We start from the raw sequence: 7,775 nt of genomic DNA on the forward strand, positions 1-7,775 counted from the left end.
CCCACCATTGTTCTCACCAAGAGTCCCAACTTTCACTGGCCATTGAATATACACAGCATTGTTTTTGGAAACAAAGGCAAAAGCAAATTCTACTAGATTATAAAGAAAATACTCAAAAATCAAGACAATTGAATTATTTTTACTTTTATTAGAGGTTATTTTACCGTGAAAGGTTAATGGTGGTATTTGGAAAAATGGCAAAAAGATTTTATTGTAATTTGGAAAAGCCATTTTGATCTACTCATTATGGAATTAAAGATTGACACATTTATTTGAAACTATGAGGCTGCCAAATATAAGTAGTTTTTGGAAGAAATAGCTTGGGTAGACAAAGGTCTTAATCCTAAAGAATTATACTTTATTGAGTACTTAAAAGTATTTATTAATTAAACATTCACCAAATGCTTATGATGCAGTGAGAGATAAAATAATAAATGGAGCTAGTAGAGAATGTGAAATAACATGAGTGAGAATATATTTTAGGATTCATGCTTGTTTTAGAAATGCAAAAGAGGGAATATCTTTGAGTCTCAGTTTTGCAGGAGACTTCCGTGGAACAAAACCTATGATATATTAAGTAGACAAAAGAAAAAAAGAACACCCATTCTCAATAAAAAAAAGAATATAAGTAAATGCTGAAATGTAACATATGTATCAACCTATTGCCTTGTTCATTATTGCCCTGCACACAGTATTTCCTAGTAAAAACAGGAATGAATGCTGAATTGATTCATGAAAAATGTCAATTATTAGACTAAAAAGCTTGATTTTCAGTCAAAAGACAGTTGGGGCATATCTATAAAATACTGTTCTATTCCATCTTGGAATGTCTTTGACTCTAAAAGTTTTGTTATACATCTTATATTATTTGAATATTATAAAAATTTTCTATAAATAATGCTAATTTTAATGTATTTCAAACTTATTGGACTTTTTTCTACAGAATTCAGCCCTTAGTTTCAAATTCCCAAGTTTCTGTAAACTAAAATTGAATGATTTATTAAAAATGCGACTGAATTTCAATATTTAACTAGATGTAATATCATACAGAATGGTGTGAGTATAAATTTCCAGAAGTATATAATCAAATTTTAAAGGATATTTTGCATTCCTTCCAATAAACCTAATTTAACCTTTCCATATGGTATTATTAAATTGACTTAAGTGAACCTAATATCTGAAAAATTTTAAATTATTGCTTTTCAGTGACTGTACTCATGTGTTAGAAAACCTATTTTTCTGCAATATTCTTTCCTCAGTGTACATTTGTAAAATCTATTTATCATTTTTCACCTTTATGTTCCTTTTATTAACATCATCTCACACTGATCTTTTCATTTTTCTGCATGGTTGTTCCTGGATTTGATTTTCTGACACATGCCATTATTATATTTGGTTAAATTTTCAAAACATAATCTGTACACCAACAGTTTTCTAATTATTTTTCTTGGCAAGAAAGCATTTGTCTGAGGAAAATTATATGCTTAAAGCTAAAATATACAGCAAGTAAATGGAGCTGTTTTGTTAAGGTGGGTGTCGGAGGCTCAGCATCCTGTGCCTTCCGGGCTGTTTTCACCTCCCACCACCGTCCCCTAGACAGCTCCAAGGAGTTTCAGACTTTTGTTGTCCACAGCTTGAAATCGGCTGTTAGGAATGTCAGTTTCCTTCAGTGAATTGTCTCAATTTTATCATTTATCACTGAGTAAATGGTGATAATCTTTCATTACGGAACATAATCTAGATGTTTTCATTGTCCCCAGGATTAAAACTGAGATAATTGAGGAAATCATCCCCTACAACACACACACACACACACACACACACACACACACACACACACACAGAGTAGAGATTTTGGTGGGTTTCCTCCTATAAAATAAAAATGAAAATATCAACACATAGTAGAAGTTCTCCTATTCAATATATTTGAGACCTGTACTTAGTCCAATAACAGAAAAAGCTGAAGTGCTTTAGGAGTTACATTGTTCCTTGATTTTATATATCACTCCAATAAAAAAAAACTTTAGCTATTATTCTGTCACATATATATACTCCCTTGGAAAAAACATTAATAAACATTATTACTTAAAATAATTTTATATTTACAGAAAAAATTAACAAGAAATATTAAGAGTTCTGTTACAGCGTCTCCCTCTGTTCCTCCCGTAATTTTACCAATCACACATTGTTATATATTGGGTCTTAAATATCCCCCAAGACTTGGATGTTCAGAGACGGGGCTTTTAGAAAAGTTACTGTATCTTGGGGACACTATTCTCATCAGAAAATGAATCCACTGGTGATTTCAGAGAGGAGTGGGACCCCATTGGAGAAGGAACCTGGTGTGGATTACTGCAGGCTTGGCTTCTGAGGATAAGACTCTTACACAGGTCCTTCACTATCTCTTTCGGCTTCTGACCACAATCAGCGGAGTAGCTTCCTTCTTCCCCGTCTCTCCGACATGTTGTTTCTGCCTTGAAAGCAGCCAGCCACACGTGGAAACTTCTGAAACTGCACCAAAGTAATCGTTTCCTCTAACTTTCAGGAGTCAGGTATTTTGTTCCACAGATAGGAAAGCTGAGTAATACACATATCTTACCTTACTTCTATAAGGATTTTTGGTAACAGATGAACCTCTTTTGATATTTTGCTACTAACTAAAGTTTGTTTGCTGCAAATTTCTATGTGTTTTGACACATGTACATCAATATGCATCTGTCATTACTGTGTCATTCAGAATAGTTTCACTTTCCTAAGAAATCACCCAAGTTTCACTTGTTGGAAATGAGCCCCGGACCCAACTTGGTGCAGATAATAAAGCACTCAGACATCAAGATATCTCGACAAAGCTTTTTCCATTTGCAAAAGGGCACAAGCTTGAGGTAGGAGACACAGCACAAAGAAGGATAGCTCCTTTTTTCTCTGCTGAGAGAAAATCAGCTGACCTCTTTCTCATTGGCTGGTTTGGAGATTCACAATCTATCCCAGTTGGCTAACTCAGACAACAGGAAGCGAGGAGAATCTAAGGGGTTGCTGAAGAGGAGAGCAGAGCGGAGGGGGAGGTGTAGTACAGAAAATCCTTGGCCCCTGATGATCTGTCTTTTGTTTGTAGCTGTGTTCCCAGGATCGAAACTGAGTGGACATTTTTGGTAATTTAGTATGTTCAGGAAGGGCTGTCTAGGATGGGCTAGAGTCCAAGATGGAATCACTCCTATTCGGTAGAAAAGACAAAACTTACTGTTTCCCACACACCTATTTATTCTCCCCACCCACTCAACCTCTAACAACTACTGATATTTCTACTGTCTCTTTAGTTTTGTCATTTTTAAAATGCCATATATAGTAATTTAAATGATTGGCACACTGGCTTTGTCACTTAGTAACACTTTGTTCACTTAGTAATATACTTGTAAATTTTTTCTTTACATACCTTTATACCTCATTTTTTTTTCCTCTGAATAATTTTCCATTGTATGAATGTACCATCGTTATTTGTGTGCTTATTGGTTGCTGTGATTTCACTTTTAATCTTAATTTACAATCTATTCATTACTTGTGTATTAGAAATTGCTACTTTCTAATTCTAACACCCAAATATTTTGTGGAAAATTGAAAATAATAAAAGTAATAATATGCAATATATTGACTATTGTTATTCTTCTGTCATCTTGTTAGGAAATTTTGTTTTAACTTTCTTCCATAAAAATAAAAAAATGAAAATAAGGATCTCACTTTATCTTTAACTTTCACTTTTATTTTGGGTACTAAAACACATTTTGACAAGAATTTTAAGGTAATAATAATAAATTCTTGCTCCCTTGTTTTCACTTGTCTCTAAGAATGATGAGTTCAAGCTGTATCTCATAAATACAATTGTTATATGTTCACACAAACAGTAATGAAATAATTACTACTTTTTTGTCTTTAAGCTAGGAATAGAAACATTTTATGAAAAATTACATGTATGTCTAGTCCTGTTCAGGAATTTATGTCATTGTAATAGAAATGATAGCAACATTTATTTTAATGTGAGAGGCATGTTTCTTATCCTTCTATGTTCTTATTCTTGGTTTAAGCTTGTTATTTAAAATGTGAGTTGATGAAAGTATTTGCAAAGATTCATAACTAAACTTATCCACTCATCATTTTTCTTTTTCCTATTTTCTCTTATTTAAAAGAAACAATTTTGTTGTAGTGCTTTGTATGTTTCATAACTATGAGCATTACAGATTTTACAATATTTCAATTTCACCTTTTTCCATTTTTAAAATGACCTTCTTATGATTTCTACTTTTTCAATTTGATTTTGTATGATGCTAAATCTTAATCATATAATTCAGACTTTTTTAAAGTGATGTATGTAGCTCTTCTTTGGAAGCAGACCTTTAAAATCATAAAAGATAAAGAAATATCACTTCCACTTTCAATATACGATGACCGCTTTACTTTTTCTCATAGCCTAACTCAGTTGACTTCTTTCACTGTGAAAAATTCAGCTTGCTAACAACATTGTTCTCTCATTGCACGCCTTGGAGTTTAGATGCATGTAGCATAATCAGTACTGACAACATATGTCCTCTACACCTCCTGCCCATGCTCACAGGACATCTCACTAATTCATCACCATTCAATCAATAATGGCCCCTGCTGAGAGGGGAGAGGAAAGAACGAATTTTCACATAAATATTTGAAATTGGCCTAATTATATTGTCCTGGTCTAGGACGCGGTGCCAATAACCTTCCATTTAGATGAGCACGGAGATACACAGGTGGAGAAGTACTTCGTTAGGCAGATTAAACAGAAATGTTCCACTGAAGTGGGTAACTGCAGGAATCATGATCTGCCTATATTCCAACTGCATAAAATGAGTACTGTTAAAGAAGGGTGACACCAGAAAGAAATAAATGCCATAGAGCTTCACACTTTTGCACTGTCACACACGGTAATCTTCCTCTCAGTATTTCTTTCCTTTAATTCCCTTCCACTTTTCTACTTGCTTTTCCTATTTTCTTCTTGTAGAAAATTCCTTGTCCTTCTCTCACCATTTTTATTGTCTTCCTTCTCATGCCTCCTTTTCTTCTTTATTTTCTTATTTGTTTTTCCTTTTGGGGTTGGGAGAAACAGAATCATGACAGTGACTTGAGAAAATAAATCTGCCAGCATTAAGAAGCAGGGACATGAAGGGATTAGCCTGCATATGTGGAAAATGACTAGAAAAATGTGGTTTTTCAAGACAAAAGATGATGAGGTTCTGAAATTATGGTCATGGGATAGGTAAGGAAAAGAAAGATCTGAGAAGTGCTGTAAAAATAAGGTAGACAGCTTCACAATTATGGGAGGGCATAGCATACCTTCAGAACACTTAGAGAGTTATTTGCACATCATAACTGAATTTTTCCACTGCTAAATCGGTCATTGCAATGTGAACTTTAGCAATTTGCCCTTTACATGCATAACAATGTCATAAATAAATCAGGGGCAAACTAATGAGAAAATGTATAGCAAAGAGCCAACTAAGCTCTATGCACAAAATCAACAACAGTTTGCAATTCATTTCAATCATGTGCTGGGTAATTACATAGTATGCAATCCAAAACCAACAGTATTTTCTATTGTAAAATTACACCGAGTACTGAATATTGGCTATTTGTGAATGCAAACTTCTATATAAAAACTATAGTCAGTTTGCGTGTTTAAAAGTGCTAAAATATGCACTTTAAAAAAAAAAAAAAAGCACTTCTCTCCCATGACCTCTTTGGAAAAATAATACCATTGGGCATCAGGCCTCGGAAGCCCACATGGCATGGTTAATGAAAAGCCAGGAGTTTGGAGAGAATATTGAATTTGAAAGTCTCTGAGAGTGTTCCCCAAATGGGTTGTTAAGTCCCTGTGACAGAGAACATTAGTGCTAGATGATGACAGTCATTCGATTCTAAACACAAACCATATTGTCTGTGATTAAAGGCAGATGCCGGAGGAGGGCATCCAGGGCATTGTGGCCAGAGCTGCATTAGAACTGTCCCTTGGCGGCTTCAGGGCTGTGACCAAAAGTAATAATGATAATCATAATAAAAAGACAAAATCTGACTTTGTCTCCATATTGAAGGGGAGACATTTATAACTTTTGAAGGCTTCTGGTCTAAATTTTAGGGAGTAAGATGCCAAACTCATATATATGTATATATTTTTTTTTCTTTCACAGGTATGAAAAATAAATAAATGAACCTTTGGCCACAACGAAAATATACCTGCAGAATTATGTAGAGCATATATGTGAGCAAGGTGTTTGCCTGTGGATCTGTGCAGTCCCTAGGTTTCTACTTGCTTTGTTAGAAAAGGCTGGAGAAATGACAAGTGATTAACCTGTCCTTGTCCCTATAATACTTTAATCCAGAAAAATAGAACTATTTTCTGTATTGATTTTTTTCCATCCACATTTATGGCATTTTTGGTGAAATACTGTTCTTCGTAATTCTCATAACAGCTTTGTTCCAGCGCTTGTGGAAAATATCACATTAGATTTATTAAAAATAATTATATATACCCTGTATCTCTCTTTGTAGTCCATAAATCATTTGGGGAAAGGTTATATTTATCTAATATTAATTGAATACTTATTTGTACAGAATTTTCTGAAAGCATTATATGTGTTATTCTACTCAGTACAGCTACTGTATAAGATAGACATGTAATTTCCCTAAACTTAAGGAGGAGGCAAATGAAGCAGAGAAAGGTAAAGTAACTCGCCCAAGGACACACAGTTAGTAATTAGCAGAGCTGAGATCTGAAGCCAATAATTCTGATTTCACATCCCTTGCATTCTTATGAGAGGCCCAAGGAACAGAAGACAAAGCTTAAGGCCTTTCCAAAGTGAGCAATCTAATTATACCATACTTCCTCAAAATATCTTTCAGCCCAAAGGGCCTTACCTTCAATTTAAGGGTGAACCAGATGTGGATGTTTCTCACTTGCCACTCAGCATATTCACCCTCAGGGCTGCAAATGAACATGCCTTCTATCTGAGAAGATCAAAAGACTAATTAGATTGTGGAAAGTTCATAACCACAATGTGCAATGCTTATATTGGAGCAAATGCCAATCACCTGGGTGATGTTAAATAAGTTCAAGCGATGAACTTAGCTGAAGTGATTCCGGGCTGATGACCACAGCTGTGCTTACCAAACCTGGACAAAAGTGCTTCCTAGAAGAATACAACATCATCATAAGCTTCAGATAATTAGATAATTTCCAAGGGCACTGATCTTATCACTCCCAAAGGAAGCAAAAAATTGTGGCTGAGGACAAGGAGAAACAATAGGCAGAAAAATATTTAGATTAAAAATTAGGCACTTAATTTGTGAAACAAAGTTTGACAGACATGGAAGGTACATGGAGAAAGCCTAATTTTATCTTCTACTCAAGAAAAAAAAGGAAATAATGAAATAAATGAAATGTTTGAAGAGGGGCTGGGGATTTAGCTCAGCGGCAAAAGCGCCTGCCTGGCAAGCGCAAGGTCGTGAGTTCGGTTCCTGGTACCGCAGAAAAACAAAAAAAAAAAAAAAAAAAAAAAAAAAGAAATGTTTGAAGAGTGGCAAAGCCTTTTCCAGAATTCATCAAAGACTGAAGCTAAAGATATCAGAAATCATAAAATTTCTATATAGGAGAAGTAAAAATTATACCTAAACACCTTATAGTGAGACTATAGAATAACAAAGATATAATCATCAGATCTTTGTGAGCAAAGAAAGAAAAAAACTAGATTGCTATAAAGAAT

At 34.4% G+C, this 7,775-nt stretch overlaps 1 long non-coding RNA gene across 1 annotated transcript; it reads right to left on the reverse strand.

The window, feature by feature from the left end:
- Positions 1-2,847: 2,847 nt before the first annotated feature.
- LOC102019871 lies at positions 2,848-7,198 on the reverse strand. Its single transcript, XR_259070.1, has 3 exons — positions 7,105-7,198; positions 6,931-7,020; positions 2,848-3,211 (listed from the first exon to the last, which is right to left on the reverse strand). It is a non-coding gene; the product is annotated as an uncharacterized LOC102019871 (long non-coding RNA).
- Positions 7,199-7,775: the final 577 nt, after the last annotated feature.

The sequence above is a fragment of the Chinchilla lanigera genome, unplaced genomic scaffold (assembly GCF_000276665.1).
Source record: "Chinchilla lanigera isolate Chin_1 unplaced genomic scaffold, ChiLan1.0 scaffold00001, whole genome shotgun sequence".
Lineage (NCBI taxonomy): Eukaryota > Metazoa > Chordata > Mammalia > Rodentia > Chinchillidae > Chinchilla > Chinchilla lanigera.